Source organism: Cuculus canorus, chromosome 13 (assembly GCF_017976375.1).
Source record: "Cuculus canorus isolate bCucCan1 chromosome 13, bCucCan1.pri, whole genome shotgun sequence".
NCBI lineage: Eukaryota > Metazoa > Chordata > Aves > Cuculiformes > Cuculidae > Cuculus > Cuculus canorus.
Window position 1 is genome coordinate 14,192,661 of NC_071413.1, and position 26,278 is coordinate 14,218,938.

Genomic DNA, 26,278 nt, shown 5'->3' on the forward strand with positions numbered 1-26,278 from the left:
AGGCTTCCTACATGTAACAGAAGTGAAACCTGCCTTGCTTCTGCTTGGGATTTTGCTGTGGCATTCAATGGTGGCAGATTTCATCACTAGATGGTGTATCCTGACATAGGTGTGGGAGGCTGTGAGCTGAGCTGGAGCACTGGAATCATGAGAGGTGCAGCAACCTGGAGGATATCATGTGTAGTAGAGGGAGGGGGCACCTGGGGGAGAGTAGAAACAGAGATAATCACTTCTGCATGCAAACGCTGCCTAGAAAAGGTTCCCTTGAGTGGCAAAAGGGTTTCAATATGCGAGCTCCAATTTTATCTCTGTATTTGCTTGTTTGCATTTGTTTACTTATGCTTTATCACGTTAAGCACGGTAGAGGACAACGGTTTGTTCTCTGTTAGGGTAATTACTGTTATAATACTGAATCAAAGTATAATTCAGATTTCAAGGGGCCTTGGGAGATTGAGAGTCTGTTGGAGCAGAAAGGGTGGTCAGACCAAGTTGCTCAGGGCTTGATCCAGCAGGGCCATGGAAACCTCCATGGATGGAGACTTCACAGCCTCTTGGGGGACACTGTGCCCTGTCTAGATGGCTCCAGAGGAAAAGTTTCTTCTAGTGGCAGCCCAGTGAATAAAAGACAAGTCCTGAGTGGGATGCTGACCGTGCTATTTTCAACCAGTGCTAATGCTCTCTAATTCCTTTGCCTGTTTCCATCTGAGAGTCACCCTTGTTCAGCTGATGCAGTTACTGCCACAAGGCAAGTACTGACTGTATGACCATAATTCTGGAAAAAAGTCCATGTTTTTAATTTTTCTTTTCTTTTTTTTTTTCATTAGATTGTTAATAAAGTCACTAAGATAGCAGAATAAAATTTATATTGGAGGGAGACCCACAGGCATTGAGGTGCATTTTCAAAATCACATACGCACAAGTTATCTTTCCTTTCATGTCCATTTTCATGTTTTATGCTCTGATTTCCCAGTGTCCTTGCTTCTGTGTGACGTTAGAACGGCTGCACTCAGAGATCATTTAACCCTTTTTTTTTTTTGTCTAAAAGAAATGTAATAATACTGGCATCTTGACAGACATTTTCTTGCAATAAAAAACAGGTCTGTTGTTCTAAGGGTTTTGAGTAAACCATTACAGGCCAATAATTGTTGCTGTGACTTTGTAACTGGGGAAAATTTTGTTCGTTGCAGCATTATGACCTCTGTGAAATCAGTGATGCTGCACTAGTGTAGAAAGAAGTTTGTCTTAGTGATTTTGAAATACCCAACCCATCTCTGTGAAGGCTGGTGGCTGACCTGACTAGCTTTCTGAAACAAGTTTCTGTTTAGTCCTGACTCTCTTCAGTAATAAACAGTGCTTGTTCCTGAAACTTGTTGAAAGGAAATTTATAGACACACACACATATATATTTATAAGGAAATTTTATAGTACATTAAAAAAAAACCCAAACAACAACATTTTTGGTTTTAAATGAAAGGCAGAAGTGCCCAAGCTGTTAATCCTGCTCTTCTAGCTGCTCCACAGATTTTGTTGCACAATTTAAAGGTGCGTTTCTTTTCTCTTTGTGGTGCTGGTTGTGTTGATAAGGAAACCAACACACAATTCACCCCAGGTAAAGTCATAAAAGGGGCGTGTTTATTCAGAAATGCCCTTCTTCCAAGCAGAATGTTCTAGCCGGGCCTCTATGTACCCAGATGAAGCTTGTCCAGATTTTCTGAACCAGAAGGAGAAGCATTGCACAAAGGGCAGGACTGAAAAGCATTAGCTGTCCTGGCGTTGCGTGCTGAGAGCGTGGTTTTGCACAACTGCACCAGGTACTCCGTAGGGTTTGGGTCACATCTACAGGGTACCTCCAGTCACAGTGACATGCCTTTCATGTGCTCTTTCATTTTCCCTTGTGGAATTGTCAAATTTGCCCATTCAAATGCTCTGCTTTTGGTGTTTTCTACAAACTTCACAGATCCTGAAGCTGTATAAGGTATTTGGTTACTATTAAAAGATTTTAGGCTTTGTAGGGGTAGAAAAAAGCTTCTAAGCATGAATTTCAAATGCAGACTTCACAAACAAATAAAATGGGCCTTTACATTCATTGAACTTCAACATCTTCTGGTTTTCTAGAGCATCATTTCTGACTTGTGACTATTTGAGGCTGGCAGCGCTGCTGACTCTTTGTGCATTCAAGCTGCATTTATGTTGCTCGATTTGACATATTCCTGCGAGACTCGTTTCCACTCTCTGTGCATTTGGCTATAGTGCTTCTTTATTTTCCCTTACCTTAGTCTCAACCTTTCTATCTTTTAGGATAATTATTTGGCTATTGTTCTGAAAAACACATTTGTTGCTGAGTAGAATTATTAATATGTCCTACAAATCACTGGGTAAGTGTGCACAGGTTGACACTGGATGGACTGGAGGGATATTTTGAACAGTAGCAGGTAAAGTATTAGAAGGAAAATTAGAACATGCAGTGATTTTGAATATGCACTAAGTTTTGCATTTTGGGATTTTTTTAAAGTTTTCATCTGGTGTGACAGACATGTTGCCTTCTCTTGAAAAAAGGAGGAACTTAAAGCTTTCTGTGAAATTTAAAAACAAAAAAGTTTTTATGTATATAATGAATGACCTTGGTTAGAGGTGTATGGAAATTAATAAGAGAATGATCTTGACAGCTGAAGGCCTATGCTGTACCTGTCAGATCCTACTAGATGGTCATCATTTTTGTCACAGGACACAACTTTCTCGACTTCTACTTAAACTTTTGGTTTCTGATTAACACAAAGATATGTATTCTAGATCTTGGCTAAAGACTCTGAAGTCTCATAAACTATATTTTACAAGTTTTCCAAAAGAGAAAAGACAAGAACTCTTTTCTCTGGCCAGGTAAATGTGTGACTACAGTAGAATTAGAAGGATCCCTGAAGTGTTTTCCTTCACATGCATAGAAGTCCCTGAAGTATACCCAAAGGACCACACCCGAGGAGATCTAAGGTAATTTTGTTGTTTGTGCCATGATGGAATTTTTTTGTTTCATGAGTGTTTGTCTAATAGGGCATGGTTGAAATGACCCTCTTAAAAATCTACCGTTAAAACTTGAAATGACATAAGCCTGAATCATGCAAGCAAAAGGGCATTACCTTGGATTTATGTGCTTGAGTCTTTTGGCACAGGCAGAACACCCAGAAAATAGAGTTTTAATCAGTAGAAATGCTCCCAGATTCTACAGGTGGGTTGCTGTAGACCACAGTCTGAACATGTCTCCTTTCTTTCCTACCCGACAACAGACTCGTATTGGAATGTATCCAGTACTTTAATGAATTACAAACCTGTAAAATATTTCTTTCTCTTTGCCTGTGGTAACTGCTCTTTAACCTGGCAGCGAGACTGGGTACAAATAGGCACTTGACACTGCCTCATGGGGAAACATGCTGTGCATAGAAATAGGGGCTGTGCCATGGAGCCGGTCCACTACACCTCGGCCATGTACCCAAACGTGGTGCCAAAGGACGGAGAGAACCCCCACAGCTGTGCTTGACACCAAGAACATGAGCAGGAGCTTCTTTCCAGAGCAGGTGGGCAAGAGTAAGCTCGGCTGGGTGAGGGGGAGAGAACTTGGGGCAGGGTCAGGCAGGGAAAGTAATTTTTGACGTTTCTGCTCCTGTGCTGCACAGAGGGAGCAATGCCAAACGACACATGCGCTGTTGGCATCTCCAATTACTTCTGCTTCTGTAAGTCATGAACCATTCCACCAAAGCCAATGGCACCTCATTAATGTTAAACTGATGTGAATAAAAGGCGACTGGGACATATATGTTTCCATACCTTTATACCACTGGGTCTGATTCTACTTTTGCTCACACTGGTTTGATATTGATACAATTTCTCTGGCTTCCATGACATGAATCTGTATTTAACCTGGGTCAGCAAGACCTCAGTCAGCTTCACTTACTCCAAAATATGTGCCTGGAGCTGTTAGGAAAGGATTTGTTCTGTAAAAGAAGAACAGAAGGTGGGAAGGAAGAATAGGAAAGGGATCAAGAAACAGCCCAAGGATGGAGCTTTGTATTTCTTGCCCTTGTTTGCCTACAGTTTGTTGCCTTTGTCAGTGAAAAATGGGAGAGATGAAAGAAGAGAATGTCTCTTGAGTTACTGGTTGTCTTCGGCTGAGTGAAGCCCTGGGGTGGAAGCATGTTAGTCCTCCCTCTTTCCCTCATTTCAGCTGTTCTGTGTGTTGAGGAAAAAAGAAAAAGACCTTTTTTTTTTTTTTCCTATACAAAATAGGAAAGATCTACAAGGAAATGGAGCAGATTATTTTTTTCCAATTTGCCTTAGGGTTTCCTGGAATTTTTGCTACTGTACATTTATTTAAAGTAACCATATCTGTTTAAATACATGCTGATCTTTGGTTGCTCTGAGATCAGAATCAGCCCTGAAGAATGCCTTTTTGCTTGCAGTCATTTTTGTATTGTCAGTTCTTCCTTCTCACCCCCTGCCACGTTGACCTCCGTGGTATCAGGTGACAGTAGGATAAACTGCAACATATGTGGTCCTGGGCAGAAAGCAAGTTATGATCCAAACCGATACAGAAATTGTGATCTGTTGTCAGTCTCCTCAAGGATGATGAAGCAATCTGTTTCCAAATGAAGGTAGATGTAAGATAAATTCTTCGACTGCTATTATATTTTTCTTGGCATTAACCAGACCCTATTACAGTTTTGTGGCTTTGTCACCACCAATTATGAGCTAAAATAACGTCATCTGCTGTAAAATGCCATGATCCAAAACTCCTGTGCCTCTTCACAGTGACATTGTGAATAAGTGAAAATCAGTTCCAATGATTCATTAATAAGTGTTTAATAAGACTTTGCATAGTTATGTCGGGCACTTAGAGAGGATGTTTGGAAATGAAGGTTCAATCCTTCAGTGTTTAACCCAGATGAACTGCCTCCATAATTTTGCTCAAACAACACTTGCAGCAAAGGTTTTGCCAGATCTCGGGAAAGTTTTTTGTTGTATGAACTATTTAAATATTCTGTGCAATTGTCATCGTTATGTACCCAAAATGAAAACAAATCTTTTATAGTGAAACTTAGGACGTTATGCAACAAACTGAAATTTATTGTTTAATCCTCCAACCAAACTATTGCACAGCAAATGGAATTAATTAAGATTTTTTGTTGGCTGTCTCAATTTCACAATAAACATATTTTTACTTGAGCAATGTGCGCATATCATGAAAATATTTCAAGGAAAATAAATTATTCAAATGGAGCAGCCTTGTAAATTATACTGCAATATTTTTTTCTTAAATATATTTTATATCGGTAAAATTTATTAGAACTGGTATAATACTGAAAGCTTTTTAAAAAGGTAAAATGATTTGGTTTTTTATTGTCTAGACTATGTGTAAGCTATTGCTAATTAATACTGCCCTTTCTGATGCCTTTGCAACAGGATAATTCAAACAAACCAATTATAAATGATTTTTCAATGTAAACTTTTAGCAGCATAGCCTAAGGGCTTGCTGAACATAAAAGTACAATTTAGAAAACATAAGTTTTAACTAAGGTCAGGATGTATCAGGCGATGATGGATGTACATGTAAAAACATCTGACTGTGTAATGACAATGTTTTCTTCAAGACTAAGCAAAATGTTGGTGGCAGTGATAAGTAGAATGACAAAGAGCCTTGAATGACCTGGCCAGAAGGTTTGGATTTGGGGTCTGGCTTGGTGGTGGAGAGCTTGTGAATTTTTTCTGTTGTTGTTGTTTGTTAAGGTTTTTTTTTTAATGCTGTTTTGGTTTTCTTCAGAGTGTTGCAAGTCAGAGTTCCAGGATGCTATGAACACTATAGTCTGAGTTTTAGACCTATTTTGTACAGCAGGTCTATGAGAAAGACAGACTTTTCAACAGTATCTTCTGCCTTGGGTCTCAGGTAGAAGTTTGCCCCCTCTCTTTCTTTTCCTAACCGCTAGGGCAGAGTCCCTCTGTGATGAGACTGTGCTAAATGTCCTCCTTCTCTGCCTGGACACAGTGCGGCACTGACTACTGTTGGTGACGCAGCTCATCTGGCTTTATTTCCAGCTACTGAATGGAATGTGGCGTGGCTCTGCAATGCAAAGCACTGATCCAGTATATCCTAATGCCACAGGTTTAAGTTTGTTCACCATTTTGGAGGAGTAAAGTCTGGGGAGAAGATCTTTGTTTAAATAGGTGGTGGTTGACTGCTTTGCTCTGTCTTTAAGACTATTTATCCTTATTGTCTGTCTTTCAACAGCCTGAGTGAAGCTGGCACAAGCTCGCATCATGTGCTGTATCTAATTTGGTAAAGCAGTCACATGTCCATAGTGTGATCTGTATCAGATTTGTACAGCTGAGTCATCTGGTACCAATTCTTGTGGAGTGAAGGCTCCATAGCTGCAGACCCTCACATGTTCCTGGAGCTCCCGCTTCCATCTTGTAACTCCTTTATCACAGTCCTGCTACAGCCCTATTCTCTGCCATCTCCCTAAATTGCCATATGACTCTTCTGTAGCTCGGGTGTGTTTCTTCCCAGACACACAAGTCACCTCAACCTAGACTCAGCAGTCCAGAACTTCTCACTCTGCTGTAGACAGCATGAGAAATAGGAGAATCTTGATATTTCTCACTACTTCTCCTTGATAAATCCACAACTTTGTCTCCACAGTCTCCTGCAAAGAGGTTGGAAAAAATGGATTTTTATCTATCCAGTTCCTTTTGCTTTCAGCTCAAAACCATTGTTCTGGTCCTCAACAGACCACCCAATGTGACTGCACTTGATTCCTCCACCCACAAGACATAATGCAAGACATCCAAAGACACAACCATGGTATGACAAAATATAGACGGAAATGGTATCTTGGATCTGGGTCACCAAGTTATCAGCCAATCTCTGACTGAAGGTTTGTAATTTCGTTGAAGTAGAAACTAATTTTGTTGATGAAATATGGGGTAAATAGTAGGGTGCTACTTGGAAAAACAAAACATTACATTGTGCTTGAATTAGAAACATTTATAATTTCTGCTATCATGGTTATTTCTTATGAGCGAAGCTGTTCCACTGATATGGTCTCCCCCCTTTTTTTTCTTGTCATCTATAATTATGTTGAAGGGATTAATAATTATACATTGTATTCAGCCTCTCGTCTCGATGACAGGGCATTGTTTAATGAGAGCACGATCAGTGTCCTGGCTCTTTGGGAGAGCCAAAGCAGCACTCACAGTGGAAATCATTGAACATAAACATGTGGGAGCTTAAGCACTCTTTAATAACTCCTTTTGCTTGTTTGGTTAGCACTTTTGATGATTTTTTGTCCAATGAGCCTGGCTCTGCTGCTGTAGAGTCATGATTATTTATGGTGCCAGAGGAGGTTATGGTCTCTTTATATAAACTAGGAGACAGAGGTAAAATATAGTAAGTTCTGAGTCATAGTAAGCATTTTAGTTTTGCAGCTTTAAAGCCAAAGACAAATATCCACAAACAAGAAGCACAGGGCGGATATTTTTCTCTCCAAGTTTTAAATCATTAAGAAAAAAACATTGATATCGTTAGTATTAACCATTAGATCAGGAACTAGCCATTAGACTATAATAGAATTAGGATACTGATTAAGATACTGATGTGCCTGCTACCTAGAAAAGCTATGGATTTTTCACACAGACATGCTTTGTCCTGTCTGTAGCTTTTATTTCTACTGAAGTACTTAGGTTATGTTTGCTAATGGCAAAGTGATGTTACGAAATGGTACTGCCTTTGTGTTGGAAACAACTACTTGATTATTTCCTTCTCCGAGGTGCCATGGGCTGATGTAGCTTGGAACCTTATGTGCTTGATTCAAGACAAAGAGTTTAAAAAGGTCTCAGCTGGGTGAGTTGGATACTGCTTGCAGCACTGCAGTCCTCAATGTTATAACTTTTGCAGTACTCACAAACTTTTTCAGTGAGCCCTTGGCTGCCTTTTGTCACCCAGCAGTGTCCTGGACTGCTTGCTCTGCCAGGGAAAACAGTTTTCCTCTGTGAAGGGCTCAACCTCATTGCAGCAGAGAGCACTAGTCCAAACCCCACTTTTCCTGCTCTGTCCTCAAAAGGAATCTGCAGAAGCTTTGACTTGCAGTGTGTGATGGCTGTGGCATTTCCTCCGCTATGGCTCAGCCCGGGCAGGGAGGGAGGGAGAGCGATAATCCTCTGTGTGCTGGCATTTAGCACCTGGCTGACAGTGTACACTGTGCACCGGGTGATCAGTGCCGGGAACAGGACTACACTGCTCCGAAACTTTGCCCTAAGTGAAATGAAACATCACTATAAATTAGGAGAGAGTCTTAGAGTGTCGGTTGATGTGTATTTGAATAAGGGTTGGCCAATCCTCGGTGCTGCAACTGGTACTCCTGGTATTGTAATTTGTCCTGGGTCCTGGTCCAAGGCCCTGGTGAACCAGAATTAGTGCTCCAACATCCAGCACCTCATTGCATGGCCATGGCACAACCCCTGGGGGACAAACTGCTCTGTTCTGCCAACTTTTAGGGGGACCTGGACTCCAATCCCAACTCAGGCACTGAATGCACCACCCGGTGCCAGCCTTCCCTGGGCAAACATTATCTCCTGCATTGCTGAAGGGCACTGCACAATGTTTCCCAAATCTTATTAATGAAGGAAGCAGTTTCCCTCAGACCTTCTGCAATAAATGGTGTTTTACCAGGCAGCTGAAAACTTACTTTGTCCTCTTGTGTTAAAGCAGTGATTCGGGGTTTTGAATATCTTTAATTGGTATGTGGTAATTTGGAAGAGACTTGAGTAGGACATTTCCGTTTTTTTGTTATTCTAGTGCTTGAAATGAAGAAAATTTCTGTTTTCTCAAGTGAAGTGCATGGGGAAGGGTAGCCAAGAGCTCAGGCTGTGGGCGACGGGACAGCAGGGACCAGCAGTATGTTCAACAAAAGTATATACTAATATAGAACACAAGGGAGGGATTTTTCTCCTTTTCTGCACCCACTTTATTTTTCATCAACAGAAGCTGCCTTTGAAAGACAAGAGTAGTATTTTTTGAACAGACTCCATTTTCCCTACAAAACCTCAATGTTACAGGTGGGTCAGGTTAGCTGGCTGGTTTATATGCTTTCATGGGTCCTGCTGGGAAGGGAGAATGGTCTGAGACAAGTTTTGCTCCTGCCTTCCCAGCACAAGCAAAGGGCTTCTGTCCTACTTACCTCCTTTCTTTTAGGGCAGTATTTGGTATACCATTATTTATAATTTCTCTAATATATTCCTATTTCTTATAGTACAGATTTTATTTGTTATCTAATTAATCTAGTTAATATAGTCTGCATTCGAACGTTGCTTATTTTGTATTTGTATTTTTTATTTCTTTTTTTTTTCAGATGGTTGGAGACTGTCAGAATATGAAGAAATACCAGGAAACAAATATCTAGGACACCCCAATGAGTCATTAGTCCATCACTGACCTCCTGATCTTTTAACAAGACTTATTGATTCAAGGAGAGCCTAGAAAGTTTAGCCTAGATGGGGCTTTTCATGCACACACATGCATGTGCACACACATGTTTAATGGTGCCTGAAGTCCAGAAACCCAACAATGTCTGGAGGCTGGAACCAAGACCTAATCACCACCTACCCCAAAGCCATTCCTGTTGTGCTGTGGTAGTTCATTCAATCAGTGTGCTTTTAATCTGCCAATACCAACCCATGTCTTCTCAGGACCTACTGTTCTGACAACCTCCTGTCTTCCCCTCTGCTTGGTCATCTGCACTGGCTCGATACGTTAACCTCTCTTTTTGCTTGATCTGTGCCAGTGGCGCTTGCACAACAAATCGTCATGTGGTTTGCAGAATGAATTCCCTAATGATGCTCTCATTAATAGTTCTTGCTGCCAAATGCTGTTTGCTTTTACTTTCAGAACTGTCTGCATTAATAATGAGTACCTCCACTTGGAAATTATTTACATGAAGTATTGCGGTCACGTCACCACCACAGACAGCAGCTCCAGACTAGGTGAGAGCAGAACCTTGCAATGAATTCATGGAGCAGCTCTGCTGCTGCAAAATCCAAAATATCCCTTCAACAGGGCACCTCTGCCCAAGGGTGAGGCTGTGTGGCAAAGGGGTTACAGCAGAGTTCCCCAGCAGCACTATTGCTTCCTTCCCACAATCCAGGCAAGTTAGGGGCTGAAGTCTTCAGGACAAACTAAGTGCTGATTGATGTTATCGATACATTTGGGTACAGGAAGTCTAACAGGTTTTTCATCTTTCAGGAGATATTTCACACAGGGAACCGTATGGGAGGGCACGATGACACGAGGCAAGACCAGTAGCAGTGACCAGCAAAAGCAAATTCCAGACAGCAGTACTCTCTGCAGGATGCTTCTACAGAGAGCTGTGAATTTCTGTACCGTCCTGGCTACCCTGCCCAAAACAATAGGTGCTTGAGTAGTTCGCAGCAAAAAAGTCTTGGGAACAGCAGAACTATTTCTTGTGATAAAGGCTTGCTGCTTGGTTTGGAAAGATGAGCTTGTCAGCAACGTTGCTGCACTCAGGCTGAACCTGTGGGAAGTGTGCCTGTTCCTAATAAATGTTGTGTGTATTTATGTGGCAGACATTGTGCTTTGCAAGGAGAGAGTCACAGAAATAATTAGTTAAGAGCGTGAGGTTTTTGGCACAGATTCCCTTTCTCAAGTAGCTGTGATGTTCATATATAAGAAAAATTGATTTGGCATCTAGACAGGATTTCAGCACGCTCATGGTTATGGAAATCAGCTATGGGCATAGAGGAAATCTGTATATTGATTCATAAACTGACTTGATGACTTGTTCATGCTTTAATATTTTCATGGGCTTTTACCCAAAATAAAAATGTCAGTAAGTACCACTTGACTGTGCTACAGCACCATCTAAAATGGTGGGAAGAAAAGGAATTTCCTATTAGGCAGAAGCCTTCCCTGTCTATGCTAATTATTTTATTCCTTAAAGCATAGCTTTTCGTCATTGCCCTTGCTAATTGCATTAATGTGCGCACCTATATAGCATCCAGAGAAAAATGGTTTCTTATAAAAGACCCTCAGTTTCATGGACACTTTTTCTTTCGCAAGAGTTCAGGAAAGCCAGTCCGCCTTCTACTCGTACAACGAGGTGCTGATACTGCTAGAACTGCCCTGACTGCCTATATGTAATAGTACAAAAATAGCTTTGCTTTGGGATCATGTAGTAGGGCAAAAGCAAGAATGACTTGCTGACTCTTATTTTTTTGGGCAGACTGGTTAGGGGGTGTTTACTCAGCATCAAACTGATCCAAGGCTGCCTCACAAAAAACGTGTACTAATACACTGACTCCTTGCGAACATGTTTTTTCTGCAGGTTTAAAATCTTAATCCCCGAATAATATCTCTGCCTGCCTCGTGGTTTTCTTTGGAGAGCTTCCAGCTCTGACCAATCTTGACCCTATTTGACTTAAGGTATGTGGGCTTGGAATGGAAGCAGTACGGCTGCTGGCCATTATTAAAATGAGCGGAAACTATGTCATCCATAATATCAGCTAAGATCCAGTGTGATAACAATATGTGACCAAATACTGATCTCATTTGCAACAGTACGCTTCCGTTGTGACTTCAGAAGAAATCAATGGGTGTAATGTAAGATGAGTCACAACGCATATATTGTGCCACAGCAGAATAGAGTTTTCTCTATAAATAATGTCTCTTTTTGGCAAGACACAGGGAAAAAAGCCTGAAAATCTACACTATATTGAACTGCACAGTTCAGGAAAGAGGCCCTATACATAACAGTACATTTTTGAGTGTGTAGGTTGTTCCTACTGGACTTAATCTTCCCTTAAGACAGATGGCTACTCATTTTCACAGAATTTCTGCAAGTCTTTTCCATGATTGGAGTGTAGGATTAAAAGATCTCTGCGACCTCCTTTGAAACTACTGTGCTTGGACACCACCTTACATAATGAAAGCACTCACAGAGAATCCAGGGAGATATTTCATGATGTCTTAAGGCGGACTGTTAGAAACATGGAGAAACATTCGTATCTTCAGGAAGAGACAAGAAAGCCATTTTGTCATTTGGTGGTTGGCTTCATGCTGCTTATTAGTCCTCCAAACTTATGGCTAGTGGGTAATTTAAACGTAGTTTGAAGGCAGATTCTTTTTCCTTCAACTGCGGTTTTAAGAAAGATCCCTCAAAATTAATTGACTGACAAACTGTATAGTTGATGCTGTCTATATGGTGTGCACCAGCCAAAACGGATGGGTAGCAAGAGCACTGGCATCTTGGTAGAGGCTGCTCTGAACCCTTCAGAGAACCTCTGCTTGCCCTCTCTTTATGCTCTTGGGTAGGAGAGGGCATGTTTAGTTTTCTGCTTACTCAATTCCCTTTTGTACTTGTTCATTTGCTAGGTGGGTAAAGGAGAGGAGGTCACTTGTGCACATGGGATAAAGAGGTATTATGAATTCTAAAGTGTTTGCTTTATTGGGAAAAGCAGAGCGAGCAGAATAGCGCAGTAACATAATGTGTGAATTTTTAATGAATTCTGTGCCAAGTGTTTGTGTATTTTTTTTTCCTACCTGTAGCAGTTTTATTCATTTGGGAGAGTACTGTGTACAAGATATTCTTTAGTAGTATGCTGGCTGCTGTTTAGTTTTAATAAATTAAATCCTTTATATCAATGTAATATTCTTTAGACAAGCACTTCCAAGGCAGATTAGAAATGAACTTAAGGGGATTAAAAGCTTCTCTTGCTAAAAACAATGTTTCAGATGAGAAATCCACTTATTTATGTCACTTTCAGTGGACTATATTTGTCTTTAATATGTTGCTACTGCTAAAGAAAGCAGTGCTTTGCCCATGACTGCAGCCTTTCTGCTCTGCTCTACATCCACAGTGATGTTTATTTTCTTCAGTACAGTAAGTCGCTTTGGGAAAGATTGATGCTTTCCCATAAAACTGTGAGCAACCATTTTCTTTCTTGTTTAGAGAAAACAACAGATTTAATGACTCTTGTATATTAAGTAGCGTCAGTCTTATTGTAAAATAGGAAACCGAAAGGAAGGTATGAGCAGAGAGAAAAATCCGCTTTGATTTTTTTTCCTTGCTGCATTGTAGCAGGCTGAAAACATCAATTGGAAGGTTATCTGTGAAATCCTGGACATCTTGGGAGCAGCCTGGTTTAGCTGGTGTGAGCTCAGGTCTGTGCAGCAGACTGAGGGGGAGGCACTGTCTCACAAGCTGTTTCCTCTAACTAGTACCAGACTACCTGTTTCTCTATTAAATGCTTGTCCTAGTACATGGTTCGATGGTATGTCAATCCCAGTGGTGGTGCCTCTGATACCAACCCAAAATCTCTTGAACACACCATGTAGAGATCTGATTTGGTGTATGACCGCTCTGCAGGTATAAAAATTGCTGTCGGGCAGCCTATATGAGAGATCAGATGCTGTCTGTCCATGCTGCACTAGCTGTCTACTGCTCCTCAGCAGAGTTCCATCCAGCATAAACTGAGTGCTTTGGTCAACCCAGCAACTTTGTAGCCATACCCCTCTCCAGAGCCCCATCACGTTTGTCCTGCTGGATGTGTGGTCCTACAAAGATGGCTATGAACATAATGGGATGCCTGTTAATTCTGGGCTCTTGTAGGAGCTGCCCATTAAACACTGAGTCACACAATACTGACCTGGAAATGGCTGGCTGCCCCCTGATGCCCTCACACCATGAAGTTTCAACAGGGCAGGACCCATCCCTGTGGGGTAAGTGAAGAGGATCTCATAGAGGAGGAACAATGAGGAGGTTGAATATTCTGAGTATTCAGACAATTTTAAGACCATATCAGATCTCTCTAAGAGACAATCCAGCACACCGATATTACTCGTGTTTGCCAATCTGAACTTCCCGTTCATCTCCCAGACTACAAAACTTGCACAGTTCTAGAGTTTACTTCCCACAGCTGCTGGATGTGACGAGGTCAGAGAAGGCACTAGGACATAGGCTGATCTCCCAGTAGGATGAAAGAAGGAAGGCCTTCCTTTGAGGCACCTCACAAAGCATCCAGGAAACGAAGGAGACTGAGGAGCCTTTGAGGACAAGTTTGGGCTACAGTGAGGACAGAATAAATGATCAGAGTAAAATGAAAACCAGAAAAAATATGAAAAATTAATGTTTTATTTGGAATGAGGCCTTTCAGTCTATTTATTATTGCTGTTTGCACATGAAGCCACAGTGCTTGCTCCTTACATTACAGCACCAAGAGCTCAGATATTGTTTGAGGATCTATTATCATTCAATTGCATTGCAGATAACTTGGGCAGAGGAAGAGGTTTAAATCCATAGCAGATAAGGTTTGTCTTGGTAACTGTGCCCTTGGAACAGTGCTGGATTTTGTTATTTTAAGCACAACTTTCCCCTCCCTCCATCACTATTTAAAACAGTTTCAGAATAATTTCTATTGCATCATGTTTCATTATACAGTAAAGCATTATTTATTTAAATGCCTTCCAAAGTAATTAATTTCCTTGTACCTGGTTAAAACAAGATCATTTCCCTTAATGCTTTCGAGCCATCGATACTCCAGGATCCACTGTCCAGTTTTGATCAGTCTCAAACACTGTTGGTGCCCCTTCCCACCCCAGAAGCTGATGCTGAGATTGAATTGTAGTGCATCTGATAAAGTAAGGGATACGTTGTCAAAGCAAAGCTCAAGGATTGAGTTGCATGACTCCCTGATATTTAAAAGGGCCCTACACTGAGGCTTTGTATTAACCTTGTATTCCTAGGATTGTTTGAGTGAGTCTAAGATGGCAAGCAGAAATTAAACCACCATCTTTAATTTTAATTATTTTCTTCTGTTTTGTTTTCTGAAGCCAGATTTCACTCCTTTCCTCTAACCACATTTTTCACTAGTCATAGCTTTTCTCAGACGCCCAAATCCTTGTATATTGCTTATGATAACAAGAGCTGACTGAAATTTCACCACTTATTTTGGAGTGGAAAACGTGGATTCATTTTCTCCATAATAATGATGGGCTCTTCTGTCAGTGTAGCCACTGGTCACAACACCTGGGGATAAAATTGATCTGCATTGCTACATGGATTATCCGAAAAAGAAAAAAACCCCTATCATTCAAGAAAAAAAAAGATATAATTAGGATCATGAATTTCACTGGGAAATGTGGTGTAAAATACTTCTCATTTTAAATTAAGCTTTCAATGGCAAGTGCTTGGCTTTCAACAACTCCTCTGAAACTCTTTTAATTGAAGTTCCATGAAAATCTGAGGAGTTCAGTTCAAGTTCAGCTCCCCAAACCATCCTGATTTCATTAAATATCTGATCTTTCTTTATTTGCCAATAAAATGTGTGTGTGTGTGTGTAAATCAATATCCGCTATATAACTGGTTTTTTTTTTTTTTAAAGGAACAGTTTTCTTTTCTTTATGAAGGATGAACTCTGCTCTGTGCATACAATGACAGATAAAGGGAACAATCCGTGGGAGACGCTTCCCACTCCCAGGTTGGGATTTGGAGCACAGGGCACACTTATTGCTGCCCTCATCTGACTCGTGTTCTGCATCGGTAGTGGCAATCTCATGCTCATCTCTTGGTGGCCTTGTGCAGGACAGTGTAGGCTCAAACCAGTTTCATTGCCATTTGTGTGAATGCAGTGGAAATACCACGATCCACACAAGCCAAGGACTGAGCTTGCCTTGGTCAGGTTTAGGGTATTTCCATGTTATTTGCATGTCACTATTTTCTGTTTCTGTCTCTAATACCCCAAAAGGGTCTTGATTATTTGGAAGGAATGGTCTTGCTCAGGGCTTATATCTGGGTTTTATGATTTTTTTGTTTTCATTTTTAACCCTTTGGTTTCATTCCTCTTTCAGACGCGGTGGCCAGATATGCCTGCAATGGCACCAAGAGGCTGAGGTTATTTATACCAAGGCATGTTATCTCCTTGCTAAATCAGTCAAATAGTAGGATGTCTTCAAGAATTACATCCCTGTATCAGAGGTTTTCAACTCAGCTAGAGGGTCCTTTCAAAGCAGTGAATTTGGAGACATTCATTTTGCCCCTTCCGGGCAGAAACCAGTGTTCCCATTTCCTTCAAAATAAGCTCTGTTGTGCAGGTTCTTGTGGGACCAAGAGGAAGGGTTCCTGGGAATTGCTGGCTTTCCCTTTTTTATTTTGTGTGAGGCGCTAGATGAAAATGTGTTGAAAATGGTGTAAATCCTGAGTTCCCCAAGGCAGAGAATTGTGATATACTCTAGTCCTGCATCAGTCCATGGTGTAGCAGCCTACCGGCAACTCTTCTATTTAGTTATCATTGGGGTACCTGGTTTTCAGTTTTGTCCCACTCCTGGAGTAATAATTGGAGCTTTTATTTAATTCTGTTTTTCTATTACTATTGCAGTTGCTGCCTGTTCCACAACGCTCCTCACAAGCCTTGCACGTAGCTATCTGCAGTTTTAGTGAATCAGATCTCAGTGTTTTCGATCAGAGTCCAGCTGGAACTACACATCTTTGTTTCATGTATTTAATATACTCAGAATGCACTAAATGACAGTTTATAATATCATTATCAACAGTTAAAGACATTATAACTTCAAGAAATGAGAAGAAAGTGCAGCCATATGTGGAAATGCTTTATTTTGTGCACTTTGAACCTTCACAATAGTTCAGCTGCAAAAATGGGGACAGCAATGAGAGACAGGGAGAAAATCGTACGTCTGCAAAACCATTTTTCAGCTTTTCCTCCATTGCTGTCATGAAAGAGGACTGCGCTATTTGAATGGTAAATAACAAGTGAGGACTAATTTATTATTCTTCATAAAATTATTTCTTGAATTGGATTCAAATGTGTTCCTTATTACACGGTTTGATAATTCAGTGATGCTCTCCCTACCCCCATAACATACGAGCTGATTTAAACCTTCACTCCAAACAGCCTCGGGCTTATTAGGAACAGTGTGGACTGAGTATGGATTAGGTTTAAAAGTAATAAAAAAGTAGACCTGTTGGTTAGGTGAAAAATTCACTATCAGATTCCTGAGTGCAGCTTTCTTTTCATGTGCAAACTGCATTAAATGAGGCATTTAATTCAACAAATCCATAGTTCTGATCCACCAGAAATAGAGACTGGGTTAGTTCAATTTGTAACAAACGATCTCCATATGATCAAAGTCCTGAGCGCTGATTCCAACATACTGCTTAAATTAGTCTAACACCGAAGTGTTTGGCTCTGGGACAATATTTGGAATGTCTTACCAGAAGAAAAATTCCTCTGCACACATGGTTCCAATATCTGGGAATGCCAACCTTGCTTTTTAATGGGCTGACAGGGAGCCTCCGTGCTAACTTTCTGACTCTAAAAAGTTCTTGTGCTGTCACCCGCAAACCAGCTTGGATAATTTTTCCTTGGCTTCCTTATTAAAGCCTGAATGAAGGGATTGTGTGGCTTTCTTAATGTCACTTGGTCTGCTTGCCATAAATTCAAGCACTCATGATGAAAGCTCCACTTATATGTCGCTGGGAAATGGAATCAAGGAGAATGCACCCTCGTTCACAATAAATAACTAAAGTTGAGTTATTAAGTGTATTTCATATACTGGTGCCTTATTACATCAGCAGTTTAGATAATGGCTTCTTAAAAATACTCCTCTACTGAAATCTATGAAGAGCGGGTTGCACATAGGCGTCCCTGTGCATGAAAACCGAAACAGCCGGCTAGAGCAATAACTTAGGACTGTATTAACAAATATCAAATATTTACATTTTTACATGCTGCTGTCTGTTTAGATTAAGCAACCATAGCAATAACAGCAGTCAGCAGCGAGGGCCGTATTTGCTCAAGCCCTGCCAGGGAATTCTCAGCTGGGATTGTTTGTTTGCTTTGTGCAATGAAGACTTGAGCTGTTTACATTGTAGCTCCAGTTTTAGAGAGTGCTAATTATGCTCTACTGCTGAACCCCTCTGTTTCTCAGAATCTGCTGGCCTGCAAAAATACTTTACATCAGTCTTGGGGAAAGCCATCTGACTTGCGGCAGGCAACAAAGGGTGCCCCAGTGCTTTATAACTGGGTGGGGTTTTTTTAATGTGGTAAGCGGTGCTAAATGGGAGTTCATGTCTTTAACTCCACTCGCTGCTTTTTTTTTTTATTATTTTTTGAAGGAACGGACAACATTTTCAAAGTCCTTGGCTGAATTTCCTTTTGCAATTTTGCTGCTTTTTACGGGACTTCTTATTGTGAAATTGGCTGATATAATTCACCTAGAGGGGTGCATAGTATCTATCCGTCTATTTACATACATTAAAAATGCGTATCATTCTTTTCATTTTCTCCCTCATTATTATATGTGCAGTGAGATGTAATAAATTGACACTCACCCAGGAACAGACAGAGCTGACAGTGAGTGAATGCCCTGATTAGCATGTTATTGTTATACCTTTGCAATTCCTTCCCGATTAGTTGAAATATATGTTGTATGTCTATGAGATTATTTAAAAATCTGTTCTGAGCATCACTCGATGCTTTATAAGGGCCAGAATGGGAGAAAGATGCAGGATGAAGCATGAAAGGTTGGCACTCAGAAACACAGCAATCCCCACTGTTTTCATGGTAACTGTGCTGAACAGGTGGCTAAGTAAGCCAATTAAACAGACTTTAAGAACAAATTATGATAGTAATCCATTGTCTGGGATCATTGAAATGCGCTGTGTGGAATCTGTTCCCCAGAGCTGCCTGAATAATGAAAATCTATTTTTGTATAATTTTATTGTTTTCCTATCTTCACTAAACGTTCAAAGGATCTTGCTCTCTTCTTTTCTTTTCTTCTTTTTTTTTTGGTTTTTTTGTTTTGTTTGTTTGTTTTTTTCTTAGAGGTGGATGGGGGAAGAGGAGAGAGAGATTTTTCCATAATTTTTGAAAAAGAGTGTGATCTGATTTAAAATAAATAAATTATAAGAACATCTTTTGCCTTAAACAAGGGTTTGCTAATGAAATTTTATAACTATTTTAGAAGAAGATTTTTGTTTTATTATAAGTTGAAAACCTTCAATAACTTCATAGACATAAATGAACAAAAGCCCAAAGTCATTCCAAGAGAAATATTTTGATCAAAAAAGTGCCTGGCAGAAGCCAGAAAAGAAAGTGTGAAATATGAGAGGAACCAATTATAGGCCTTTTAGCTTCAGTGGAGGGCTCCAGGGATGCAGGGACTTCTTTTCAATTTTGGGGAAATTGAAGATGGGGAGGACAATGCTCCAAATTGTCTGCTTGAGCTGATTCAGCCCTCTCATTGTTCAATCTTTCATTTCATTGTCATATCTTTAAAGTTAACACAGGTCCTGATAACTTTTGAGCTGTAACTAGATGCCTCTGATAGAGACCATCTCCTCTGCGTGGTCTTGCTCAGTGATAATACCAGTGTTAATTAAAATAATGCACCAAAGACTGACAGATTTCATATGTGGATATTTATATTAAGGGGAGGGTAATAGTAAATTTCTGCTTTTTTTGTTTTCTCTTTTTAGATCTGGGACAGAGTTCTCCGGAATGATTTCAGGCCATTGTATAGCAACAGCTCTGAGTTACCACGTAGGGCTGCATTTGAACCACTGACCTGGGAACAAAATAAATTACGTGTAGGCTGAGGTATGGAGATGGCGAATGACAGAAGAATAGTGCTCAGAAATGGTTTTCAAGAGATTGTGTATTCATTCAAGTAATGTAACTGTTTAGCGATTTATTCATTTGACAAGTTCCTTTTTAACCATCCTAATTTGCCATTTAGCCTAAGATGGCCTTCATTAGTTTATTAGATATTCATCGAAAGACATCTTAGCATAAATACAGTTCCAGAGAGGATTACCACCCAGGGAATCTATTCTTTTAACCTACTTATTCAGCTATTGAGTATTTGTTGAAACGGACTCGTATTTACTTAGTCTCTTAATGAAGTCTAGAAAAGCTTTTCTGAAAAGGGAATATTGTTTTCTCAAAATTAGCTTACTTAAATAGTTTTCAAAGCAGTCCGAGAACAAAGATTTCAAAGCTACAGCAGTGGCCTAATATTTACTTTTTACACTGTACGGTAGTTTAGACTTGCCAGAAAAAGTGCACTTGCTTTTTCTGTTTTGTTTTGTTTAAATTTCTCTGCTTCTGGTTGTGAGATATATATGTCATTTCTAGGGGTATGGAACTAATTGAGGAATATGTCCTGCCCTTGTTGAGGTGAACAGGGCAGATAAATAAAAACTCCATCGGACATAAATCTCCTCTACTAACATCAAAGAAACAGGATCCTGCTAAGTGTATTTGTATAATGCAGTAATTTATGCAAAAAGCAGCTTTTGTCAGCAATGCAACAAAGCAGCTTTGATAAATGTCCCCTAATTTATTGTCATGTATCTCAAATCAAAGTAAAACATTTACAGCCTGCATACTGAAGGAACCCAGGCCCAGGGTACTTAAATGGTTTCTTTCCCTTTCCATCTCCTCTCCTTTTTTTTAAAAAAGTACAAAAAGCTAAGTTGGACAAAAGGTTAAAAAGGATCTGTTTTGTATGCTATGTCCTTTATACAAATTAGGGGGGGAAAAAATAACGAATCTCCTTGAAGAATGACAGAAGATCCTGTACAAATTCAGATATAAAAATTAGTTTAGCTTTTCTCTTACAGTTGATGTTTGACAAATGATAATTTACAGGGACAATTTCAGTTTCTCAGGTTTTGAAGGAATATAATGGTCACTGTAAATGACGGCTGTTTAGAGTTAGTGCTTCTCTACTCATCTCACCTATGGATTCTTCTGAGCAGCTGTCTTTCATATGCATGGCACATTTTGGAAGTCAGATCAAGTGTAAGTTGTTGGTGTGGGGGAATTTCCAGCCAGGAAAACTGCATTCTAGCAAAGGAGAAATGCCATGAGCTCCATCCCTGCTGAAGGGCTGATGGTACTTCTGTGGGAAGGGATGTGTTGACTTTTCTTCCTACTTCTTGGGAGCATTATTAGACCCCCTGGTTTGAGATAGTCTAGTGGACTGCTCGGGCTTGTGTCGTGTTGTATTGCATAAAAATTGTACAGAGGACCATTTTGTAATCAAAGGGTATCATGGATGGGTATGGATTAAGGCACAGTCAGATATGGGCTTGACATGATGTCTGCTGGTGTCATTAGCAGTAAGACCTGGCGTGGGCAAGTGTGTCTGAGCTGCCGTGTCTGCAGACAGTGGTTCAGACCTGTCCCCCATCGGAAGGTCCATCCAGGAGTAGTTCTCCAGCTGGATGCTCTGTCTCCAGCTGAGCACTGAGGTTTGCAGGGCCCTCTCCACTGACATTACAACAGGAAAATCAGCTACAAAGTGCTCCTCACACCCATGGAGCTGCTGCTGACATTGCAGAGCTAGACCAGGGAAGGCCTGAAATCAGCTTACGAGAAAAAGACTATCTAATGCCTATCAGCCAGTTGATAAATTAAAACTATGTGGGCTTTTCAGTCACCCACAATGTCTTTCAGTTAAAAAGACCAAAAGTGATAGGGCTGCTCCTCAAGCCCCTTTGATATTTAGGAGGAGCAATAAATTAAGTTCTGTTTCAGCAGAGATCTAGTGCAACTCCACATGTTAGTTTGCTTCAGAAGTAGAAAACATTTCTATATTTTTTACTCAGAAAGCTCTGTTTATAATAAAACAAACATACAGCTTCAGGAGTATAATATCCTTTGAATGGAGTTGTTTCAAAGTGTTTTACAACCCATCTGGTAGACTGACTCTAACCATTAGGCATGCTCTTGGAGAAAATGCCTTATTCACACAGATAGTAGTATGGTTCTGGTATTGCAAACCAGAAGAATTAAACTTTGCAAAGCCAGGCCTGCTGCACCATAAAACAGACATGGAGTTCACTGAGAAAGTGAAAAGGAACAGTTGTTAAAAAAAAAAAAGAAGTTTTATTTCCTTTATATGAAAGTTCTCCCTGCTGGGAATGAGTCTGCCTCTCCCAGCACCAGCTCGCCTCTTAAAAGAGCAGAAGTTGTCTGTACTCTGGAGCAATTCACTGAAATTTCTTATGCATGTCTCTCTTTGTTGCTCTTATTAAAACACATTAAGATTGTAAGTTACTATCTAATACGTTAATATCATAATTACTAGGTTTCTAATTAAAATTTTGTAAAAGTATTCTGCAGCTACAATCAGTGTTCATGTTATAAACATCAAAAACACACTTAGTAAAGCTAATCCTAAGTATTTTGAATGCACCAATTGAATTGCAGTAGCCCAGAGGCCTTTGCCAGGTGTAAGGAGAAGGGATAGTCTCCAGAAAGAGGTGTTTGGGTTTTTTTTTTAAGAAATAAAGACACCCCATCCCACCCAAAACACACAGCTAACACCCCATGGAAGACTGCATCATCCTCACAGGGTCAAGCAGAATGTGGTACAACAGCACCAGGGCTGAAACAGCAGCCCTAGTGGTTTATGAGATACATATATATATATATATATATATATATATGTATGCTTATGTGTATACATCTACAATGCATAGTAAGTCATGTGTACATACACATGGAAGCAGCCCGAGCAACTGGCTGCCACCTCATGGGAGGAGGGGGGTAGGGTCTCGTGAGGGAGGAAGACCAGTGGGTGGAAGGAGACATGAACACACTGGAAGAACCTACAAACAGAGGACAAACCCATTGCAGCTTGTCCTGAGAGGAATGGTGATGACAGAGAGTAAGGTATCTCTAAGGATGGTGTCACCAGTGGCACTGGAGGTGGCTGAGCTGTGCCACCTCGGGCAGTGGGGACCACTAAGCTAATTTAGCTGACCTGTTGGGAAGATGTTACCCAGCCTGTGCTCACTGCATCCTTCAAAACTTCCACTGATCTATCTTGACAATTTGGCCTCCTAACTACTGTGGCCTCCTAACTTACTGTGGCAGTGTGTAATGCTGCCTGTAGCTGGACACTGAGATGCCAGCCTGTGCACGGGCAGTGCCTGCCCAGCTGCAAGCTGGTGGGCATCACTGGGACCTGCACGTGGGAAAGGGGCATACGTTAAGTACCCTTCCAGGCGTACCAAACAAAACCTTAGGCTTCATGTGTCAGATCACATTTCAGATACTGCTAGTTAATCTAATGAGTGAAAAATGATGTAAACCAATGCTTGACAAAAGTCTATAAACATCAAAAAGTTTTGAGGGACATTAAGTGCTAATGTTCTGTGGGCAGACTAAGCACAAGGAGCAAATCATTACATGAGAACTTCTTGTTCTGTTTTATAAATAGAAATAAAAATGAAAACAATGCACTTGGAGATCATGGAAAAAAAATCTCTGGCCATTTTAACTTCCAAATAGTCAGAAAGGAAAGATCTCGCTCCCCACTGGTCAGTCATGCGGGTGACGTGTTGGAGGGACACAGTGCTGCCAGCCATGCCATTGCTTCAGAGCCTCAAACAATATGAAGATCTGGCTGCATGAGCATCACTGGCACTACACATGGGTTTGAAACACTCCTAATGCTCCAAGAGGCTTGTCACAAGTTGAAGTTTTATCCCCAGGTGTTGAATCTGGGCTAAAGACCTCAAAGCACATGGTTAGTGTCAGCCACCACAACCAGGGGGACAGTGAGACCTGGTGGAATTCCGCATGACTGGTGGGGGTGGCTGAAAAAAGGTCAATGTAAATGTTGAAGTCAGCACACCACAGGTGACTTTCCTCACCTCAGCTTGATCGCTCAGCTCTTCTGGTAGCAGCAGGAAGCAGAAACGTAAGTAGGATGGGTGAACATAAAGAATAAGATGGGAAATCTCCTTATAAGAGAATCGAGAGGTATACTATGACCAGACACCCTACTTATCAGCCTCTGGCAATCTAGCTGATCACCTCATGCATCTCATCATCTGTGGTGTAATGCAAGCTGCTCTACACATGCAAACCCACCAGCCCCCAGTGAGCTCTCCAAAGGAGAGGTGATGGAGTTCTTTGGTTATAAAATCGGGCCAGGATTCACGTAGACTAGTGAGGTCAAAGGAAAGCCCTTACAATTAAATTAAAAATGAAAATTAAATTAGAGTTAGAGAGAATGCTTATGTGAAAAAGAGACAAGATCAGAAGTGCTCTTTAGCAAGTATTTAATGTTAAAAACACAGTCTCCTACATGTATTGGAGAATGACTGCTCAGGTGCTGGCGTGCTCCCCTGACATGGAGTTGACTGTTGGCCAGTACTTGGAGTCTGTTACTGCAATAAACTCTTTCCATTTCTGAGCAGAACACCTGATTGCTGCAGCTCTCTGTAACCCCACCAAGAGCCCCGGGGCCACAGCTGTGCTTCGCCCTGCAGCCTGGATGGTGTGTGCTCATTTGTGCTTTAGAGGCGACGGTGGCTGGTGTGCTACCACAAGCTTTTACATTTTGAATTTTGAGTGGCAAAAGATTTCAAACACTGTGATCCTGGGAAACAAGAAGTCTTCCTTTAATACAACATTCCATAACTTTCTGAGTGAGGGAAATCATGAAACCTTCCCCTATTCTGTGTTTTCACATCAATAAAATCTTTCCAGACCCAGTTAACAACCACTCACCTTTTCTATCTCCTTAGTACACCAAGAAAAGAAATGTAAATCACAATTTTGCTTTCCCTGTTGCTCCCCAGCGTTTCAGGGAGGCAAGTGTGTTTTTTGACCTGTTAAATTTGCAGTAAATATTGAAATATAATTCTATATACGAATCAGATAACCTGCAGGCTCTCTGTTCCGAAGGAAAACCTACGCAAGGTGTGCTACCCGCCAGTGGTGCAGCTGGATGAGAGGAGGGGCTGCGAGAGCTGCGGGCAGGCAGCACCAGAGCCCTCCAGCCGCCGCCGTGCCGCCCGGCCACTGAAAATAATGTTAGTGTTTTGTATTGACTGGAGCTTGTGATGAAATTTTATCCCAATACTTCTAAAGCAGAGACAGCTGTGAGTAGCTGTTAAATAGACACAAACAAGATCTCGGTCCAAAATATGCATGTTGAACATAGTACTTTATATATAAGTTGTGCCATGAGACCACAAAAATGAAGAAACCAAAACATATTAATTATTTGAAATAGAAACACTCCCTTTTTAAAGGCAGGCACCCCTTTTAGATGTCTTATTTAAGTGTCACATTGATTTTTTAAATCTCTGAAGCCCATTTATCTCAGTGCACTTATTTTATGAGAGTTACATTTTGACACATGGTTTTGGTTTATTATGTAGTGCTTCAATAAGTAAATGCAAATTACCAATAATGATATTTTTAATTTGAAACATAACTTGAACAAAATCAAGCTTTTCAAGCAAATAAATAGAGAGTATTTTTTTAAAGTTTGTCTTGTTTCACAAATTAGTTTCAGTTTCTGACATACATACGCATATTTCAAAGAAGTTCACATTTAACGTGAGTAGGACAAATAATAAAAAAAACCCACCCCACAATCAACCTCCCCTCAGTCTTCAAATGTGTCATTAAAACCACATGGATTTTAAATTCTTGTTGTTATACAGAAAATTGCATTAACAGATTTTGACCTCGAGTCTAAGCCAAGCTACATGTGTTAAAGACCCAGCATCTCTGCTCTGATCCATGGGACTGTCTGTGCATACTGACTAAATAAATGCAGCCTACTGATGTAATAGCATCCTGCATATGTCTCGTATTAATAGTATTTTCCTAATAGTAATAGCATTAAAAGCCTGCCTACTTTGCTATTGAGTTACCCTATTTAGGATAATTTGCCCAGAAAGACTATCCTTGAGCATGTGAACAAGCATATAATTTTATAACACTTAAAATATTGAAATCAAAGCAAGCTGACAGTTTGATTCCAGAACTGGTATTTTTCCATTAAAAAAAAAAATAATATCTGTTGTGTTTCTTGAATAATTTATTATCTGGATTTTTGTTGTGTTTTCCACATGGAATTAATGAAGAAAAAATACTTTTTTTTTCTAAAGAAAGTTTGGAAGAATGAAAATTCACACATGGAAAACAAATGAGCATCGGGAAACACTCCTCGTAGCTAATGGCTACTTGGTATGTCGCCAGAATTCATACGGATCCTTAAAATCAAGTAAATTATGCCCGTAGTGATAGCTCCCTTTCGTGGGAGTCCCACAACAACCACCAAATGGCGGAGAGGCGCTGAACTGCCAAATTTCATTTTTCGCCTTCCGATTCCTTTCAATTAAGTAGATTCGTTTGCTGCAGAAGAGCCTATGCATATTTTATAGTATGGAAGGTA

The 26,278-nt window shown here is 40.5% G+C and overlaps 1 long non-coding RNA gene across 8 annotated transcripts in view; it reads left to right on the forward strand.

Annotated features, from left to right (window-relative positions):
* LOC128853511 (uncharacterized) overlaps positions 1 to 22,440 on the forward strand; it is an 81,259-nt gene extending 58,819 nt beyond the window's left edge. For 2 of the 8 annotated variants that reach the window (XR_008452081.1, XR_008452083.1), the window contains 5 exons: positions 2,878 to 2,985; positions 6,772 to 6,917; positions 7,809 to 9,096; positions 9,390 to 10,020; positions 10,280 to 15,607. This is a non-coding gene — a long non-coding RNA (uncharacterized LOC128853511). Of the gene's footprint in view, positions 1 to 2,877; positions 2,986 to 3,420; positions 3,567 to 6,742; positions 6,918 to 7,808; positions 9,097 to 9,389; positions 10,021 to 10,279; positions 15,608 to 19,544 lie in introns of those variants that run through there. The other 6 variants (XR_008452086.1, XR_008452087.1, XR_008452082.1 and 3 more) reach the window with 6 other exon arrangements.
* The last annotated feature ends 3,838 nt before the right edge of the window (positions 22,441 to 26,278 follow it).